We start from the raw sequence: 21,735 nt of genomic DNA on the forward strand, positions 1-21,735 counted from the left end.
TTTTTTCCCTAATTTAATAGTTTTAAAAATTTAGATATAATTCAATACCATAAAATTCAACCTTTTAAAGTATACAATTCCATGGCTCTAGTATATTCACAAACTTATGCAACCATCTAATTCCTCTACCTAATTCCAGAACATTTCCATCATCCCGAGAAAGAGACTCGATTCAGTCACTCCTGATTCCTACCTCTCCCTGGGTGGCAACCACTAATCCATGTCCTGTCTCTGGATTTGCCTCTTCTGAACACTTTAGGTAAATGGAATCATACAATGCATGACCCTTTGTGTCTGCCTTCATTCACTTAGCCTAATGTCTTCAAAGTTCACCCATGTTGCACCATATACCAGTACTCCACTTTTTTATGGCTGAATAATACACCTTTGTATGGATATACCACATTATGTTTATCCATTCACCAGTGAAAGACCTTTGGATTATTTCTACATTTTGGCTGTTATGAATATGCCGCACTGTTCTAGCAGGTTTAGAGTAGTTAGAAAGAGTGAACAGGTACTCCTCAGTTTACAGAAGGCTGATGGGATAGCTGGGCTAACCAAACAGTGAGTCACTTTCCTTTTGATTTCCTTTACAAACCGGTGGATGTTTTGCTTCTAAGTAGATGGGCCTATTAACGCAGCAAAATCTCACTTAAAATATAGTGAACTTTTCTTTTTAATCAACTCATAGCTAAAGGAAAACTAGAACAAATCCAATGAGACTGCAGCTCATTTTATAGACAGCTGCACTAAAAATCTCAGGATCCGGGTTTCCCTCAGTCGGAACAGGTGGTTAGGAATCCCGCACAACCCTAGTGGGGATAATTTGTTCTTTTTAAAAGCAGGATGCAGGAAGAGGGAAAAGACATTTGTTGATTGCACCAGTGACTTCAATGACATTTCAGTGCCCTCGTTTCATCCAGTTTTCAGTTTCTAACGACTCCTGAACACAAGTCATTTTGATAATACGAAGATTCTCATTCTGAGTTTATGAATTTTTGGATAGATCTCTCTTGGACCCAAATGATCAATATTTAGGTCTTCCTAACTCTGAGCACACGTTTCCCCGTGCCAACTCAAGTTAGCATCTCATCTGTCTCCCTCCCTCCTCTGCCAAATATGGAAAGGTTTGTCTCTTTGGTTAGTGTTGCATTCCGTGAGGTTTGAGCTCAGTCATTGCATCTTCTCTCTCCCTGAGGCTTCGACCTCCATACTGATCTAGGACACAAGCCTTCTTCATGGTCATGGATAGAGACTGGTGGGTGGACATGAACTGCGGCCTCCATACTGATCTAGGACACAAGCCTTCATGGTCATGGATAGAGACTGGTGGGTGGACATGAGGTTGAATGTTTGGGGCCCAGCGTATAAAGTTCCTGGGCACGCACCACTTTTGTCCAATTCCACGTTTGAGAGTGCAAAATTGCACAAGCAAACCAAGCTGCCCACAACTGGCTAATTGCAGAGGCAATCATCGCCCCGGCTCCTTCCAAACGAGCAGGGAGCAGCTAATTGTGCTTACAATTGGCTGATTGAGCTCACAGTCAGTAAATTGCTGCTGCAACTGTGTGTGCATACAATTTTGCACCTGGGAGTAATCGTGGGCGATAGGGTCTAACACACTTTGAAAGCACATTAAACACTACAACATCCAAGAAATCCAACACCATCCAGCCTGTGTGAAGAATTTGAGCTGGGTAGGGGAGACATCCTTCTTAAATTGGGGTTGGGGTATCTGAAGCAACACCCCAGAATACCTGTTACAACTTACAGCTCTGGTTGCACCACTTTATATATCTCTTGCCTCACACTCTGAGCTCACTGCTCAGCCAGTGAAACATCCCAGTAGCAGGAAGGGTTGCAGAGTGTAGTGCTTGGCATGTGAGCTCTGAACTCAGGATACCTTGGTTCAATCTTGAGCTCTTCCACTTCACTGCTGGGTTACTTGGCAAGCTTCAATTTTTGTCAAGTGGTGATGATAATAAAAGCACCTGTGACACAGGGTTGCTGGGTGGATTATGTTAGAAAACTGTGAGTACGTAATATTTACTCATTTAATGTTTTCTTTTTTAACTCGCAGTGTCAGTCAAAATTTGGACGACTTGAGGCCCCACAGAGTATCTCACACTCTGATTTTGAAGACAATTGTTAACACACTGGCGTTAGCATCAAAGAGATTTTTGTTTTTCTCCTTATCTACTACCCTTCTATGGCCAAGTTGCTTGATTTCTCTAAACCTGCAAAGTGGGGATGAAAATGTTATCTACCTCATAGGTCGGTAGGTATCCCTACCTCATAGGGCCATTCTGAGGATAAATGAAACCATCTATGTGAAAGGTTAACACTTTGTAAGCTCTTATTGTCATTGTAAAGCTGTGTGAGAGCAGGATGGCACAGGGCCTGGCATATTGGAGACTTTGAGCTGAAACTATTATGTCACTCATACCCCCGGCTCATCAAGCTCCTACCCACTGCCTTGACAGAATGAATCCTTTTAGATAGGAAGGAAGTGTGTGAGCTCCAAGGCAAATTGTCTTGCTTGGGACCCTCCCAAATCTACATGAGGAGGCGTGTAAGTTTTGAGCCCAGAGAGACATGAGACCCTGGCTCATTTTTTTGGTCCCTGAGAGAGATGGTTTTATAGGGTTCTTATTCTCAGCAAGAAAAAAAGAGATAAGGACAAGCTTTGGCAGGATCCGGAAATTAATCCAGGGGAGGCAGACATTGTGTCTCTAAATGTAATTGAATCTCCCTGGTGTCTGGTTGGGGTGAGGGATGGAGCACAGACCTTCTGACTTTAAGTCTGTGGAGTGGGGGTGGAGGATGGAGGGAAGGTATGGGAGGGGGTGTTGTTGCTCCAGACTAAGCCAGCAGTTCCTTGAGTACTTTCTACCCTTAGACCCAACCTCCTTCGCTTTCCTCTTTAGGACTGTCACCACTCATCCTGTCCCTTTGGGTGTTTCTGGCCCCTGATACCACTACAATGTAGGGTACACACTCCCTTTGTCTTGCTGTCCAAGAATATACCACAGGACTCTGTGGTAAAATGGGCATTACTGCTGATCTCCGCAGGGATGCAGATAGGGATGGAGGGCCAAGATTTTAGAATCCCAGATTTCTCATCAGCTTTGCTGTTTGTTTCCAACTCTCAGACCAAGGTATTGGTTTGCTAAGGCTGCCATAACAAAGCACTGCAGCCTGAGTGGCTTTAACAGCAGAAGTTTATTCCTCACTGTTCTGAAGGCTAGAAGGCCAAGATCAAAGTGTCATAAGGTAGGGTTTCTCCTGAGACTTCTCTCCCTGGCGGCAGATGGCCACCTTCTCTCTGTGTCCTCACGTGATTTTTCCTCTGTGTGCACATACCCCTGGTATCTCTCTCTGTGTTCAAATTTCCTGTTCTTATAAAGACACCAGTCTGGTTGGATTAGGACCAACCCTAAAGATTTCATTTTAACTTAATCAGCCCTTTAATCTTTATCTCCAAATATGGTTATATTCTGAGGTATTGAAGGTTAGGGTTTCAACTTATGAATTTTGGGGAGTATATAATTCAGCCCATTACACATGGGATTCTCAGAATTCTCCAGAAATATTCTCTCCTTAGGGATGACACCAACTGAACGCAGATCCCAGTTCAGCCACTGATTAGTTGCATGACCTCCTTAGGCAAGGCACACAACTGAGCTTTACAGCTAGAGCAGCGGTTCTCAACCTGTGGGTCATGACCCCTTTGGGGGTCGAATGTCCCTTTCACAGGGGTCGCCTAAGACCATCGGAAAACACATATATAATTACATATTGTTTTTGTGATTAATCACTATGCTTTAATTATGTTCAATTTGTAACAATGAAATTGGGGGTCACCACAACATGAGGAACTGTATTAAAGGGTCGCGGCATTAAGAAGGTTGAGAACCACTGAGCTAGAGTGATACCATGTTTCAATTTGTCCAGGACTTTCCTGTTTATTTCTGTTGTCCCAATGTAATTACAAGAGCACCCTCTTTCACACTTAAGTATCCTTGTTTAGATAATACATTAAACGGTCACTCTTTTTACTTTGAGGCCTAAATCACAAGGTACTCAGGGTTTTCAGGGGTTGCTGGAGAAGTACCCATCAGACTCCCTGGTACTTAGTAAGTGTTACTGTCCCTTTTGCTTTCACCTTCCCATCCCCCAGCCCAATTCTCTTGGTCAGGCAGGCTCATTTTTCATGAGGAACCCTTTGCCTAGGATGCAGCCAGGAGACGATGCCAGGGTAGACCAGTAAGCCTGGACAGTGTTCATCCAAGCCCACTTGTGCCACATGTAACTGGCATTTTAAGGGCCTCCAAATTGGGTGAGAGCCAAGTTAATGGGCCTCTGCCAACCTAGAAAATTGTTCAGCTCCACCATCAGCGGTTGGCAGTGCACCTGAATGAATTAAGTTTCCTTGGCTGTAAGCATCAGAAACAGTGATTTGATTAAGTAGAAGGAAGTGGGGAAAGAACCTAATTATAAAGGTAGTTCACAGACTCAAACAAAAATTAAGCCACCAAACCTAAGAAAAGAAAGAAACCATAGTGATTCCTGTGATCTTTGGTTTAGGGATGAATGAGATGTTATATATATATATTTTTCCAGAAATTAAAACTTATATGTATAAACAGAAATAATAAGTCAAGTATTAATGTTCCCCCCACCCAGATTTAACAAGTTATTCATTTTGCTATATTTGCTGGTGGTGGAGTTTTTGTTTTATTATTATTTTTGTTGTTTTGCTCTTATTTTGTATGGCTAAATAAATGAAACAAAAGCTACTTGATTTCCCAGGCTGCAGTGCCCTTCTCCTCTCCACTGTTTAGAGGTGAACAGCACTGTGAGTCTGTGCATCCCTCCAGGGTTCCTGATGGATGTGTCTCCATAACCAATGTGGCACACAGTCACTATGCTGGCCCTGCTGTCAGTGTAACTCATCTCCCTGGAGACACACTCCTGGGAGAGTGTCTGATGGACATGACTGTGTCACTTGCCTACTCTCAGGGCTACATTATGACTTTCAGGGACCCGAGGCAATTTTGCCTTCATGGGTCTTGCTCTCCATTAAAAAAGTATTGAAAAGTATATTTTTATTGTGTTGGTATAAAGATGAATATATTATGGGGTATTTTCCCTCGTCTCCTAAAAATATTGTGGGCACTAGGGTATTATGGGCTGGTTTATATTCATTTTTTTCCTGATTTTCACAGAAGTCAAAAATTTTCCCTCGTCTCCTAAAAATATTGTGGGCACTAGGCACCATGCCTGATGTGGTTAATGAAGAATTTAGCCATACCCATTTTCGAGGTCATTCAGGGAAAAGACAAGGCTCCTGATTGGTATTCCCAATAGAATCACATGAAGGCCTGCTTCCCTGACATGGTTACACTGAAAAGGTAAAATCAGGAGCCTTCCATTGTACGTCCTTTAGGGTTCCTCAGTGGCTAGAGCCCAAGCTCCAGGTGTAGACACAGACAGTCCTGCTATATCACAGGCCCAAACCTTTCTTAGAGATTCCTCCACTTCCATCCCTTGAGCAGATGCCAGCTTGGGTGAAACTTTTGGAGGGGCTCATCCACCCACCTGGGACTTTCAAGCATCCTTGGGCACCGGTGGTTACTCTAAGAACTTGTCCCTGAAACTCCAGCTGCAGAAGCCCTTCTCCCCTTCACCTTTGTAGGTTTCTTCACTTGTTCATTTAAGAAACAAGGACTGCCGCTCTGTGCTCTTTTCCAGGCATTCTGTTAGGTCTCTGAGAGTTCAGAGGTGAACGAGGCCATGCCTGTGCCCTGAAGGAGATCACAGTCTCCAGCAGAAACAGACAACTGGTTGATGTACCTGTGGTACCATGTCATGAGGACTCAGGGATGTCTAGAGGGCATTCTTAGTTCTTCCTGTCTCAGAGAAGGAGCTCTACACTGCCCTGTTCCTTCTGGCCAGCCCTCCTTCATCTCATCTTTGGGAGGCCATTTTGCTAGCACCTAGCCTATATCCCTTGACTTCTTATTCATCAAGCAATAAACTGTATCTTATCAATTCTATGATGCACATATTTTAAAAGCCATTTAACATATCTGAAAATGGTTTGTGATTGATGGCTTCTCACAAGCACTATTGGCTAGGTGGCAGTTGTGACATAATTGTTGTCATTGACATGAGTGAACTTGGCCTGAAAAGTTTTTGTTGGTATTTTCTGATAAGATCAAGAGAGTGTCTGCAAGTAACTTGCAGATTGGAGGTCAGCAACCTGGAAGAATACCCCAGAGACTAGCTCTTAACCGGTAATACTGCATATAATTTTTTATGTGTGCTGAAAGTGATAAAATAAATCTAAAAGAGCTTTTTAATAATTGGAAAATAAAATTTCTAAGGCATAAGGAAATACTGTGTCATGATTTAAGTGGTAGAATCTTTTTTCTCTCTGAATAGAGCATAAAATAATAATGTCTTTAATCAATGGTGACTTAGATTTGATGAAATAAGTCATATCTACAAACGTCCTAAGGGCTCCATGGGGATCACTGTGTTTTCAACACATAGCATAGTGCCTGGTCTGCAGTAGATGCTCAATATATATGTGCTGACAGTTTAACATTATTATTTAAATATTATTTAAAATAACATGTACACAAGAATGAAGGAAGGGGTAACAATGTACCTGTAACAGACCTATTTCCCACACTATGACTTTAATTGCAAATATCAGAGGGCATTTTCTTGAGAGCAGGGTTGGTAAACTTTCTCTGTAAAGGGCCAAGTTGTAAATATTTTAGGTTTTCCAGACCATACAGTGTTTGTCACAACTACTCAACTCTGCTGTTTTAATGTGAAAGCAGCCATTGACGCTGTGCAAACCCATGGGTGTGGCTCTGTTGCAATACAACTTTATTTACAAAAATAGGCAGCGGGCAGAATTTGACCAGTGGGTCTTTGCTAACTGCTCAAAGCAGTGATTTTCAAACTTGAGATTATACACCAATGACCAAAAAAACTTGTTAAGTATCAGATTCCTGAGCCCACCTCTAGATGGCCCAAATAGAGATGGTGGTTCTCTTTTTGCGAAACACTTCTGTAATATCTTGAAGAATTAGTTACTCTTGAAGGTATTTGTAACTCTTATAGAAACTATTCCTAGAATATAGGCAAGAGCCTGAACAAACAGAGGTCAGAATATCTTACCTGGCATGAATATGTTTCCCCTTGATTTGGATGGTGTCTGGGGCAGCTACATACCACTAGAAGTTAAATTAAATTGGGGAGCTGGATAATCTTTTCAAGAAGATAGATGTCTCATCACCCACCTAGGCCAGTGGCCGTCAAACTGCAGCTCGCGAGCCACACGTGGCTCTTTGGCCCCCTTGAGTGTGGCTCTTCCACAAAATACCGACTTCTGCGCATGGGTCATGAAGTTTCAATCGCACTGTATGTGCGTGCCCGCATGTGGTATTTTGTGGAAGAGCCACACTCAAGGGGCCAAAGAGCCACATGTGGCTTGCGAGCCGCAGTTTGCCGACCACTGACCTAGGGTAAAGAATAAATAGTTCAAAATAGAAATGATACCCCTTTAGTTTTATGGTGAAAAGGAGGATCTTTTCTTTAATAGATGTGGGTCCTCGTGGCCATAAAAGGCTCAGGCTGGCCTTGTGCTCAGAGAAGAAACCACTGCAGGCCCAGCCTTGTCCACCAATGACAGAGTCCGATGTGGCTGTCACATATGTATAACTGTGCAGATCCACATCAGGTAAACATGGAATTTAAAAACACACACAACTAGTCAGACATCTCTTCAATAAGCCTATTAGAATGGTCCTTCCAAAGGAGTGACTTCTTTTTTAGAGAATGGAGTCTTCTTAGATTTGTTTATTTGTTTAAGAGACAAGTAAATGGTTTTGAAATGTCTGTGTGAGATATTAATCTGGTTAATTGTCTTTAAATACATCTTGCCTGGGGATATAAACCTCTTCAATACTACATATAGTCAGGAAAATGCAGGGAATGAGAAAGCATTGGATAATATAATAATGATAACATTTACTTGCTAGGCACAAGGCTAAGAACTTCCCTGCATTGATTTATTCAACTCTCATAGCAACTCTTGAGATAGGTTCTACAATTGCCCTCCTTTGTACAGAGGACCAGAAGCTCTGAAAGTTTAAGTAGCTATGCAGGGTCACTAGCTAGTAAGCATCAAAACCATGATTTAAACCTAAGCATCCTGACTCTTGATCCTGAAACATTTCTACTTGATGAAACCATTTACTGGGGCAGCAATGCAAGAGAGTGGACACACTGTAAGTGTTCAAGGGGAGATAAACAGGATTCACTCACGGATTGGGGGCTGGAGGGAGTATGCCCAACTAACCCTGAAGGACATGGCCACTAGGATGAGGGTGACCAAAATCTGGCTTCTGTTCACAAGAAAGAAGGAGGAATGGCCAATGAGCAGATGACTGACAGTGTTGCTAAAGGTGGGAAATTATGTGTCATCCATTTGTGCAAACTAAAATCTCAGGTATTATGTTGTGTTTATTAAAATGAAAAACAAAACAAAACAAAAACTAGATACCCAATGCTGTGAGAATATGGAACAACTGGAACTCTTGTACATTGCTGGTGGGAATGCAAAATTGGTACAGCCACTCTGGTGAACACTTTGGCTGTTTCTTAGATAGTTGCACACTTCTTATGACACCCAGGAATCCCATTATTGCATATTTACTCAAGAGTAATGAAAATACATGTTAACACAAAAACCTGTATATGAATGTTTAAATCAGCTTTAATAATTGTCATGCCAAATTAGAAAGAACCCAAATATCCTTCAACTGGTACATGGATAAAAAAGCTGTGGCACATCCATACAATGAAATACTATTCAACAATGAAAAGGAATCAACACCTGCATACCCAACAACATAGCTGAATCTCAAATGCATTTTGATAAGTACAAAGAGCCAGACTCAAGAGGTGAATCACTATATAATTTTAACTATATGATAACCTAGAAAAGTCAAAAATCTGGGAACAAAAAACAGATCAGTGGTTTCCAAGGGCTTGGGGGTAGGTTGTCTGTCTACAAAGGGACATGAGGGAATTTTGGGGAGGGGCAGGGTAATGGAGCTGTTAAGGTGAACCACTATATGATTTTAACTATATGATAACCTAGAAAAGTCAAAACTCTGGGAACAAAAGACAGATCAGTGGTTTCCAGGGGCTGGGGGTAGGTTGTCTGTCTACAAAGGGACACGAGGGAATTTTGGGGAGGGGCAGGGTAATGGAGCTGTTCTATATCTTGATTGTGATGGTGGTAGTTACACAACTATACATTTGTCAAATTTCATAGAATTGTGCACACATAGGTACATTTTGCTATATAAAAATATATCTTAATAAATTTGACTAAAGTACATTCTGACAGAAACTGGGATACAAGATGTAGGTCCATCTCCTGGCCTGTCATCTGAAGGAGTTGTCCAGTTGGGGACACTGGACCGCTGGAGAAGCAAGGTAAAACCTGTACCCTACATGTGATTGGTGGAGGCCTAGCCCAGGCTGGGTCAGCAATGGAAAGGGCTGAGTCTGCTGATGGATGATGTGAAAAAAGTCCAACAGAAACAGATGTTCTGATAGCAAATGCTCTGGCCAATGTAAGGTATAAACAGTGCTGTAAGATAAGGGACAGGGTTGTATCAATGACATATAAAGGAGTGAGCTAAGCAGGAGCTCTCCCAGTTGGAGCAATATTTCTACAAGCCAACCAAGTGTGACCATTTTTAACCAGGAAGATGCCTTTGGGTGATGAACTATGCACACCATTCAGTACACTGGCTTCTTCATTGTCAGTAAATAGTCTCAATTTGCCCTTCTTTGTAACTGACAAGGATCTATTTTCTCTTTCTTCCGTGTATAAGGAGAGGGACTTTGGAGGCTAAGAGTGATGCTAGGGGGATTTGATGTCTCAATCTCCATGATGCAAGTTCCCGATTTCTATCCCCACTACTGCTGGGACCTCAAGCGAAACCTCACCCTCAGTTCCCCCCAATGCATAATAAGGAGAAAGTCTTCACTTATTTATGATGGACTCTGTTACTTGAATGAGAGATGTTCCAATGTAAGTGTTATTACAAGGTCCAATTTACTGCCCAGAAAGAAGCAATCCTGATAGAAATCTTTCATTTAATTAAAATTGATTTTAAAATTGCCTGATCAATAGTGAGTTAAAAATTCATCCTGACTCAGTGGGAGGGGAGAGGTCTCCGAGCAGTCCTGAGTGGAGTGGTTTTGGCTCAAGAGTTGGGCTGTTCGCTGGCCCTGCGTGGCTGACTGCAGTCTGATGGCCTCCCCTGTGGTCCAGGTGGCCAACCCCTCCTTGAAAGAGCAAGGGTATGTAAAAGAATCAATTCTTATTTTTTTGCATTTTGAGTAAGAAACTCTTCAAATTGCAGCTGGCCATGCTAGTTAAGCTTGAGCCTTTTAATTTACTAAAAACCTAGAAAAACATCTACTTACTTTTTTGACATATTTCCACGAAAACTACCTCCTGCAGATACTGAGGGCCCTTTCCCATGTGCAGTCACCCAAGCCAGAGAAACAAGCTGTATCCCACCCTCCTGATCCCTTCGCTCCCACAAGCAATCATCTTCTGAACTCTTTTCAGTTCAACCTTTGCATCTTTGCCCTTTTCCATCCCCACTGCTCCTGTCCTAGGTCAAGCTCCCTTCACCTTTCACCTGGAACATCTTAATAGCTATCTCGCTGGTCTCCCTGGCTCCAGTTATCCAACTGTCTTGAGCATTCTCTGTGCTCTTACTTGAGAGATGTCCTTAAGCACAGGTCATCTTGGGTCACCGCTGCTCAAAAATCTTTGGTGACTCCCATTTTCATACAGAATGAAGTCCAAATGCCCCAGTGGACATTCTAAAAGATCCGTGATGAGATCCTTTCCCAGCAGAGTGCCCCCCTCCTCCCTCCTTCCATATGTCTGTGCTCAGCACTCTGAGAAGACACAGTACTCTTTGGTCTCCATGGTTATGCTCACACTAGATCCCCTGATCACAACAGGCGTTCATTGTCTTGACAAATACTCACGTGGACAATGCTTTGTGCCCAGTCCTGTGCTAGGCAAGGGCAGGAGGTGGGGGGAAGCTGACAGATGAGGTCTCTGCTCTCCTGCAGCTGACATTAAGGTAAGCTATTAAAACAAAGTCAGCAGATAAAGAAACGAAGAAATACAGGTCGTGGTATGTGTTATGGAGTAAATCAATGGAACCCTGTGGCCAAGATAACGCAGGCTGGGGGGTGGGTGAATCCAAGGATGAAGTCAGGTATGGTCTTTTAGAGCCAGAGCCACGTAAACTGAGACATGAAGGACAAGGAAGTTGTAGATACAAGATGTACAAGAACAATGGGCAGAGGGGACAGTGATTCTAAGAAGCAGAAGTGGGAGAGATATCACTCGGCTCTGGGAAAGCCATTCCATTTTTTTATGTGTTTTGTTTTATTTCGTTTTAAACGTCATGAGATGAAGATGGAATGTCAAATGCCAGGTCATGTGTGAATGTAGGTCATGAAATGGGTTTGAACTGTGTGTCAGTTTCCTGGGGCTGCCATAGCAAAGCACTGTGTGGCTTCAAACAATAGAAATTTATGGTGTGACAGTTCTGGAGGATAGTAGCCTGAAATCAAGGTGTTTGCAAGGTCATACTCCCTCCAAAGCCTTGAAGGAAGGATCCTAACTTGCCTCTCCAAGCTTTTGGTAACCCCAGGCATTTCTTGGCTCACTGTAGTGTAACTCCAATGTCTGCCTTTGTCTTCAAGGCTGCCGTCCTTCTGTGTCTGTCTGTGTCCACATTTCCCCTTTCTTAGTAAGACACTGGTCAAATGAGAGTAAAGCCCACCCTAAGCACCTTATCTTAACTTGATTAAATATGTAAAGAACCTATTTCCAAACACCTTGATTCCACATTCACAGGTTCTAGGAGTTAGGACTGTAGCATACTCTTTTGAGGTATTTCCATAGCACTAAGTGATATGGGAAGCTTTTATCCATTGAAAATATATAGAAGAAAGAACAATAAGTTGGGATAAAAATGGTACAATTAATATTTTAGCATTAGATGCACTATGTCTGGTTTTATCTGAAATGCAGAAAAATTTCATGCACAAAGCTGTTAACTACAGTATTATTCATATTATCAAGAGGTTGGAAATAACCAAAGTTTCCAACCACAGGGGAATTGTTAAATACATTATGTCAAATTGTTGTGGCATATAATAGAGTCGCTTAAAATGATGTCTGTTATGTTGATAATGTAATGGGGAGATATACAGTAAATATGTAAACAAATACAGGTCATGAGGTTGTCTATTCAGTGTGATCTCACATATATTTGGGAGGATGATAAGGGAAGAGCCTGGGCCTTTTCTGAGTGTTAGTAAAAACTATGGATAATTATTTTCCTTTTTATTTTTTTTTATTTTTACACATTTCCTAAACTCTCTAGCAAATCAAGGTAAATAATAAATAAAACCTCATAAAATATTCACATATTTGTTGAATACTTGCCATATCATCATGACCATTTATATGGCACTAAAGGACAGAGCATAAGGCATGCTCATGACTAGAAGGACCCTATAACTTATTTGAAACACCAAAACCAAGCCTATGATAGTAATTCATTAAAAGTTTGAATAATAACAACTTGTTTTAAATGAGCACCTACTGCATGCCAGATATGTTGTAAGTATTTTATCTATGTATTCACCTTGTATGATGGGGATTAACATTACTCCACTTTAAAGGTGTGAACATTGAAGCTGAGATAATTAAGCTTAATTCTCTCAGTGGTGAAATGGGATTCCAACCCATGCTTGTTTGGTATCAAAGCTTGTGCTCTTCATGACATGCAATGTCTATGAACAACTTTCTAGAGAAGACAAAAGTTGAAGTTGGCCTTAGAGGAGGGTAGGATTTAGGAAGACACACAGGAACTACCACAGGGGATGGAACATGCAGGGCACATAAGCAGGTATTTTCTGGACACTTTTTGGGGTGTCCTATGAGGTAGTTACACAGAGAAAAGGGGGGCCTTATCCCTGCCCACTGGGTATGATCATTCAGTGAATGTTTACTGAGTTTCTGCCATATGCCACACTGTGTGCAAGAAGTCATGGTCCCTCTCATGAAGCTTGTGGGTTAGTGGGCTACTGACACCTAATATTAAACAAAGAAATCTGTGATGGAAAAAAACACACACACATTCTAGTTGGGGAAAGTGCAATGATGATCAGCAGAAAGAGGCTGGGAACTGACTCTGGAGCCCATCTTAAAGGCTGACTCTCAACTCAACTGGGAACATCTGGGTTCCATTCCAGTTCTATCTCTGGGGAAATAGTGTCAGAATATAGTTGAATTGCAGGAGACCCAGCAACTATTCCAAGAATTGCTTGTTGGTGTGGAGTTTCCCCCCCACCCCACACCCCATGGATATTGGTACTAAAACCTATACAGCCTGGCATATAGAAAGTGCTCAACAATGTTGGTTATTATTATTGCTTTCCTTGTAAGAGAGAAAAAAGGAAGATGAGTTAGAGGGATGGGAGAATTTGAATTACAAATCTAACTTTGCTTTTCCCTTTGCTGATATGAACATTAATTCCTTCCTGTTGGTCTTTGGTTCCTATTGGAATGCTGAGTGGTGGATCCATTCCCTCCCAACCAATGCTTTAGGGAGTAGTATCCACTGGGAATTTGTGTTGTTCTTTATTATTGTTACTAGAGGCCCAGTGCACGCATTCATGCACGGGTTGGGTCTGGCTGGCCCGGCCCCAATCAGCGGATTGGGGCCAGGTCTGTCAGGAGGAGGAGACGGTGGGAGGTTGGCCAGCCATCCTGCCCTGATTAGGGCCTGATCAGGGCTGGGCAAGCTGCGGGGAGGGGATGTGGGCAGTGGGCCAGCCTGCCCCACCCCCGATTGGTGGGGGGAGGGGCGATCAGGGGCGGAGCTGGCCAGGGAGAGGGGATGCGGGCCGATCAGGGTGGTAGGGGCCCATTGGGGCCAGGGCCGGCCAGGGGAAGGGGCTGCAGGAGGTTGGCCAGCTGGCCCTGCCCCTGATTGGTCCAGTTCACTGGCTGCAGTGGGCATCATAGTGACCAGTCATTCTGGTCGTTACAGTGTTCTGGTCACTGGCTTTTTATATATATAGACTAGAGGCCCAGTGCACAAAAATTCGTGCACTCAGGGGGTCCCTCAGCCCAGACTGCACCCTCTCTCAATCCGGGACCCCTTGGGTAAGGTCCCTAGGCCTGGCCTGAAATCAGGGCCTATCAGGGCTTTCCTTTCCCTGGCTGAAGGAAGCTGGCTCCACCCCCACTGCTGCCACTGCTTGCCATCTGTGCAGTGCTGCCCCCAGTGGCCTCCCTCTGCAGGCAACAGGCTGGGGTGCGATGGCTTGGCTGGTCTGGGCCTCCGTCTTTCTTTGCTGGGGGGTAGGGCCAGCCCTTCAAAGGACCGTCTGCCTACCTGATCTCCCTTAACCACTGGCCTGCCTACCTGATCGCCCCTAACCACTGGTCTGCCTACCTGATCACAGCTAACCACTTTGCCTGCCTGCCTGATTGCCCCTAACTGCTTGCTTGAAGGTGGGGCCAGCCCACGAGGGGCTGTGGTGGTCTGGTCTCTGGTCGTTTAGATTGTGACACCTCTGGCCTTTTATTATTTAGGACTAGAGGCCCAGTGCACAGAATTTGTCCATGGGCGGGGGGGGTCCCTCAGCCCGGCCTGCACCCGCTCCAATCTGGGACCCCTTGGGGAATGTCCAGCTTCTGGTTTAGGCCCCATCCCTGTGGGATGGGGCCTAAACTGGCAGGCGGACATCCTTTTCACAATTCGGAACTGCTGGCTCCTAACCGCTCACCTGCCTGCCTGCCTGATTGTCCCTAACCGCTTCTTCCTGCCAGCCTGATCACACCCTAACCGCTCCCCTGCTGGCATGATTTACGCATAACTGCTCCCCTGCAGGCATGATCATCCCCAACTGCCCTCCCCTGTCGGCCATCTTGTGATGACCTTCTTGAAGTGGCCATCTTGTGGCGGTCATCTTCGACGACGTTGCACGATGCCACCTAGGCTTTTATTATATAGAATGTTTGTAAACCTTTATTTCATTTTTATAATCTCTGCCCTGTTCATTTTCCAAAATTGTCTTTGCAAAGAAAGGCACACAGACAACCACAAATTCATAAAAATTGCTGTGGCCAGAGCTATATTCATTATCCTGGCCTGACTTGGACATGGAGATAATGGGGACTACAGACTTCGTGGCATTGTCTGACTTTTTGGGGAAGCCAATGTCTTGGTACAGCTTGGGCAAGCAGGCAACCTGACATAATAGGTATTTTGCCAATATTGTCTATATGGTTTGATAACAACTAGATAAACAAAAAAAATAAACAAAAATAAACAAAAACAACAACAACAACAAGCTTGCTTGCACAGAAAGAAGACTGAAAGGAAATATAGCAAAGTTATTATCTATAGTTCATTGGGTCTAAGAATTGCTTTTTAAACACCCTTATATTTTTCCCCTAAATTTTCTAAGATATATCTGTGTTATATTTATAATATTTAAAAATCCCTTTATGTATGAAATTAACATTTGGTAGTTGAAATAAAATGTAATTGTCTCCCATAGCCCAGAGGAAAATTTGAGTGTTTTCTGAATGAAAGAGGTAGAGAAGTGGAGGTACCTGATGACTTTTTGCTGTGGGATTTGTTGGTTTAACCTTTTGAAAATGTTGCAGTTGACCTCTCCGACTTACAGCCTGGTGCCCTGTACACCTGTCACCAGCAAAGGGACTTTGGGGGCAAATGACAGAGGTTGCCAGGCAAGTTCATAAAATCCTAAGTATGAAAATGTTTTTGCATGACAAGTCCCATGCATATGTTTGGTCTTGCTATTTCTTCCCATGCCCTCTTTCCTGCTCTCCCTAAAGAAGATGGGTCGCTAACTGGCATTAGTTTCTGCTCTTGTGCATTCTCCAGGGTTCTCTACTAGGAAGGAGTGGGTATCTGTACCAGAGAGGGCAGCCGGAGAGATGCCGCACTGGGATCTTGCCAGGGGTGAGAGCAAAGCAGATGAGCTGACTCGGCCTCTGATAAGACACCTCCTATCAGTGCAGCTGCTGATTCTACAGGCTGCCTTGGGACAGCAGTCCTGACTCCAGGACTCTCCCTACCAGGGGGCAGATTCCGTGGGTGCCCCCCAACTTCAACCTCCCTTTCGTCCCCACCACATAATTTCTTATGGTGGGAAAGCAGGTTGTGTTTATTTAGATAAAAGATATATTGCTATAATAGAATTACTAATTATGCCTAACAACTTTTTCCTTAAACAAAACATTCCATGGTTGGGGCTGGAACACATTAGTGAGAGGAGGAGGAGGAGGAGAGGGGAGGCGAGGGAAGGCGTGTTTTTCTTTCTCCCTGATTGATGACGGCGTGATAATCTTGGCCTGCTCACAAGTTGCTCTTTCCGTGGATAACTGAATTCTGCTTTGCCAGCTCTAATTTGAAGCAAATTTTGCTCTAACCAATCTCCTCCTCCGCATTAATGTTCATTAAAAGTCGGTCACAGCGCCTACAGATGCCTCCAACACCGGCCCCGCCCCCAGGGCCAAGTCCAGGTTAGTGTGAGGGTGGTGGGGGCTCTTGCTCAGGCTGTCCTTTCACAAAGCTGCTTCAAAGAGGAGGAAGGGGAGGCAGGCTGTGGCTCCCTAATGAAGTCTGCAGACAATACGAATTTGGGAGTTGTTGGTTGTGCAGATGTCACATAAGGAATCAGCAATACCAAGAGTCTTACAGTCTGAAATTCTTCGGGGGAATGTGAGGATAAGAGACTGATTACATGTGAGGCAGGAAGTGTTGCTAATCATTGCTAGCTTTTCTCTTTATCTTCTGCCCACATCTCCCCTTAATGCTCTCCACTGGGAGGGTTATCCTTACCATCTTTCCTTACTCCATTTAGCCAAATGTCTTAGGGTAGATCCCACACTCCCCAGGAGTTCACCCCAAGACAAGAATGTGAGTGCAAGCAGTTGATTTGGAAAGTGGTCTCAGGAAAGGGAGTCAGAAGGGAAGAGAAGGAAGTCAGAGTAGAATCCATTGATGAACAGGTTGCTCTTATGGGCACCTGAGCTCATTTCACTAGAAATCTCTGAGAGGCTGTGTGGCTCTTGCCTCAGAGCACCAGGATTGAGGACTCTGGGGTGTTTATCCACTAATTCTGTCCATCATTGGTTGAGGGCTGCTCTTGAGGTACTAGGTTCTTGGCACCCTTGTCCTGCCCTGCTTTCACTTTATTCTATTTGTAGGTATTTTTATTACAGTATCGCATTAATAAGTCTACCCAAATAATGCAGATATATGACAATTTTTTTTCTTCCTTCATTACCTTTTTTTCTTTTAGTTTTCTGGCTATTTATGTGGTTATACAATGTCTGGAGATTTGACAAGATTATGACTTTAGGATAGTGTTTTATAAATACAGGATGGGCAAAAGTAGATTTATAGTTGTTCCTATAGTTGTTCCTATGGAAAATAATACAATAATTAATAAATAATGATATGAGAATAAACTGTTTTGTGTACTCATAACTGTAAACCTACTTTTGCACCACCCTGTATATGTTGTATACATGTGAACCTTGAGATTGGAAAGGCCTCAGGGGCCAACCTGCCAAGGTTGCCCCTCCCCACGGTGTCACCTCCATCCTCAGACACTTCCCAGCCACACCCAGAGACAGTTTGAACTGATGGCAATGGGCAGGTTAGAACTCTCTTTTTCCTTCAGAACAAAGGCATCTGGCCCAGAAGGTACAAGGCCATCATTGAGGCCCAACTTGTCAATGTTTGACCTTGGGAACCTGATCTCTTTTGGACTCAGTTTCCCTTTACCACTCCCCCTGGCAGAGTTGCCATGAGACATAAACAAGGTCATGGGCTTCCAGCTGTTCTTCAATCCAGAACCTGCTGCAGGAAGCAGAGCCAGACCTTGGGGAAACCCAGAGTTATCAGGCAGCACCTCCTGCTCCGCTGTCTCTCTGCTTCCCTTCATGTCATCAGCAACCCCTCATCACACCATCATCATTGCTTCCTTTCTCATCCCCACTACTCTCTGTCTGCATGTACTTCCTTCTTCTCTCATGTTCAACACATGCCCCGAGCAATGGCAGCCTCATCTCCACGTGTTGCTGGATGTCTGTCTTATATACTCCTGGGCCAGATCTGCTAGGGTCTTGTCAGACCACCTCTCTAGGCCTAAAATCTGGATGCTGAACCCCACAGTACCTGGTGCCAAATTCCTATCCAGACTCAACTACTTCTATGCTCCTTTGTCAGACTGCCACCAACTCTCCTGAGAGCCCCACCTGGGATGCTAGTCCTCATGCAGCACATTCCCTGAGGACCCTGCTTTGTCCTAGAGACTGTCCCACCCCCGAGCATGTGTGGGTTTCAGGCCGGCCCCTATCAGCCCACTCCATATCCGTGAGTCTTAAGTCTCACATTGATGTGAGGCACACAGATAGCTAGCCGAGAAAGCCATCTCTCTGGTTGTGGGAAAGGTGAGAGGAGATGCTAAGAAAGGAACCATGCTAGGGTGACCACTGGCCTCCTCTACCACAGGGTTGAGCAGCTAAAGGCTGAGTGCTTTTGTGTAAAAGGGAAAGCCACAGGGCCTGGGGGACCCAGGTCAGTTCATTGGCTTGGAGAGTCCCTAGAGAGCAGGCAGGAGCACATAAATGCTGACAATCAGCTCTGGTTGTGGTACATGGGTGTAGTAACTAACACGTGTGGGACACTCAGCTCACAGAGTGCAGAATGCCATGTAAATGCCACACCACCTTCTAATTTATCCTATGCTCTCCTCTAAGACAGGCACTGCATTCAGAGATGAGGAAGCTGACTTTCTAACAAGCTCCGGATCACACAATGTAGGGGATGGCTAACAGCTCAGGCTCGGAGCCAGAGTGCCCAGAACTGATCTCACCTTTGACACTTCCTAGCTCGGTAGCTGTGGACTTTCTCTTCTGTGAAATAGATGAAGGTTGTTGTGCGAGTTAAAAGAAATGAATCCGTATAAATCACTCAGCACATAGTAAGCCCTCCATATACATTGCTGTTTTTTTCTTTTGTTTGTTTATTTTTATTTTATTTTTTTAAACAGATTTTACTCAGTAACTACTGACAGTAGGGGAAAGAACTGAGCTCCTTTCTGATTTGTGCAGATGTGACTTGGTGGTTTTTTTATTTATTTTTTATTTCTTTATTGATTTCAGAGAGGAAGGGAGAAGGAGAGAGATAGAAACATCAATGATGAGAGAGAATCACCAATCGGCTGCCTCCCACACCCCTCCCCCTCCCCCCCACTGGGGATCGAGCCCTCAACTCAGGCATGTGCCCTTGGTCGGAATCAAACCCGGGACCCTTCAGTCTGCAGGCTGACGCTCTATCCACTGAGCCAAGCTGGCTAGGGCTACATTGCTGTTTTTATGATCACACTTAAAGTGACATACCTTTCACTGACTCTGAGACTGCTGTCCCTTAATTTCCACTCTGAGAAATGGTTTTGACGGTGCTTAACCTGTCTTTGATTTACCGATGGCTTCTAAATTTGCTCTTGATGTGTTTTGGGGTCAGCTTCTGAGGGAATCACCACTAAGGCACAGCCCATTTTCTCTGAGCTTACCCCACAGAAGAGCACGCTTCCCTAAAGGACTAGCATGAAGGTGAGATAATTGCAGAACTCCTGACAAGCTCCGGTTAATTGCAGTAGCAACAGTGAAGTCGCTGTTCCCAGCAAGGCTGGCTATTCCCAGGGAAATTTGATTCAATTCCACAAACACTCCTCCTACTCATTAAGACACCTACCACTGAAACATCTGGTCAATTAAATTTAAAACATTAGTCAAACCAGTTGCTGGTATTATATGGTCTGACATCTGGACAAATAAAAGTTTGATTGAACGTTTTAATGTCATGTGGTCTCCGTTTCGCAGCCAATCCTCAAGTAGAAGTTACGTACCTTTGCTTTCTATGCCAAGTTGTGTGGGCTGGGTTTGCTGTATCAATCCACTTTTAGAATATGCACTAAATTCTAATGTTATCAATACAGTGATGGCACCTCTTGGCTTTTCCACAATAATCCTGCTTTTTAAAAAAATTGATTCTCTTGCTGGCCAGTTGACATGCCCCCTCTCCTTTTTTTTTTTGTTTTTTGTTTTTTTTTGTTAGGCACTATGGTTCCCATTTGCACAGAATGCAGGAAGCCCACGCTGAAGTTTTAGATGTGGTTCCATTGACTCTGAAATACCCAGTGACACATTTAACATATTTCCTCCTCAGGTTTCCCATCAGTGAAATGGAGGAGTCACTTGTGCATTCAGTGCCACAAGGAGAAGGCACTCCGTGGAAATCTACATATGTGAGCACATATGTTCACATACAAACTATTCTAATGAATTCTCGTTTGCCAACTCCTGATGCAAGTGAACAGCCCGTGCCTGGGTCAGGGTCCTAGCAGTGAGTGTGCAGAGAAATGGTCAGATTTGTGAGATGCCCAGAGGCCCTGTGGACAGTGCCCACGCATGCGCTGACTAAGGGGGCGGTGCAGAATCTGGAGTATTCCCTGTATTAATAAGGGCAGTGTTGGACCGACCTCTTGGTCAACTTCTCATTTTCCAGTAGCAATCTGCCTTTTATTGACATCTCCTCTCTGTTTTCCACCCGAGAGCCCACATGAGCACCCTTTAAATCTCTCTGGACTTCTCTTGCCGCCTTGACCCATCAGAACCCTTTATTTTGGCACAAGAAATCTCTGGCACAAGGTCCCAGAATGCTTTAAAAAAATGCCCCCAAAATACAAAAACAAAAAACAAAAACAAAAGCCCTGTGTGGACATCTGTTTTGATGTGGCAGCCAAGAGCAGGGTCCACGTGGTGCCAGCCTGGCCCTGTGGCCACATGCTGCAGTCGGGCTGTGTGCGGTGCCAGCGCTAATGATCGGGCGTCCTGCGGAGCACCGCTCTGCCAGCCTGCCTGCTAATTAGGATCTGCTCTGAGCGGCCAGGGCTGGGGCACTCAGGCCTTTCCTCCTGCCTCCTCTCCCTCCGTCTTCCTCCCACACAGCAATTCAGCACTGTGAGCATTTTTCATCGTGGGCCATTTAAAACAAAGAGAGAGTAAACAGGGCTCCTCCGGAGGTGCTGGGCAAAGGAAGAGCAGCCAAAGCCAGTGGCATGGCTGCCAGAAGGAGTCCCAGCCACCCTCCGTGGGATGGGACAGATGTTGCTTACCACCTCATCTGTCAGGAGCCAGTAGAAGGGCCTGCCCAGGGTGTGGCCCAGAGATCCAGCCACTGCTGGGAGGCTCAGCCTGGGCTGGTTCTCAGTCCTCTTGTCCCAGAGGGTCTTCAGTAGGAGAAGACCTCCAGGTCTGACCCTGGCTGGTCAGTCAGATGTGGCAAGCACCCACTGGTAGAATGTGGGTGGTGTGACTGGCCTGCCAGAGAAGAGGATGTTTCTCTGATAGCTTAATGCCACTCAGGATCTTGGAATGTTATGGGTTTTCCCCGAGCACATGGTTCTTGTCTGGGCTCTTCAGTGGAGGGCACAGGCTTTCAAAAAAAGAGTATGGCCGGGGGGGGGGGGGGGGGG

The sequence above is a fragment of the Myotis brandtii genome, unplaced genomic scaffold, assembly GCF_000412655.1.
Source record: "Myotis brandtii unplaced genomic scaffold, ASM41265v1 scaffold248, whole genome shotgun sequence".
NCBI lineage: Eukaryota > Metazoa > Chordata > Mammalia > Chiroptera > Vespertilionidae > Myotis > Myotis brandtii.